The sequence below is a fragment of the Lepisma saccharinum genome, chromosome 6, assembly GCF_977018435.1.
Source record: "Lepisma saccharinum chromosome 6, izLepSacc3.1, whole genome shotgun sequence".
In the NCBI taxonomy this organism is placed as follows: domain Eukaryota; kingdom Metazoa; phylum Arthropoda; class Insecta; order Zygentoma; family Lepismatidae; genus Lepisma; species Lepisma saccharinum.
Window position 1 is genome coordinate 65139819 of NC_139234.1, and position 335 is coordinate 65140153.

The window sequence follows — 335 nt, forward strand, 5'->3', positions numbered from 1 at the left end:
TTTCACCAGCAACTGCTGCCACCACAGGACGATTCTTGAAGTAACACAAAACGAGGTAAGATGGCTAGGTATTTTTGTTCGCTGACACTATACAGGGACAGTTACAAAATTCCTGTTGTTATGTACGTACAATGCAATGGCTCAAAGTGTTTTCTAAATATTTCAATGAATAAAATATTAAAATTTAATTCGTATTACATACTATATCACTAAAATGTTTTCAAGGTTATGACATATTTTTTTGGTGAAAAATGATCAGCGCTTAACATAGGCGCAGCCAGGGATTTTTAAGGGGTTCAAATAATAATAATAATAATAATGAATGCTAATATGAG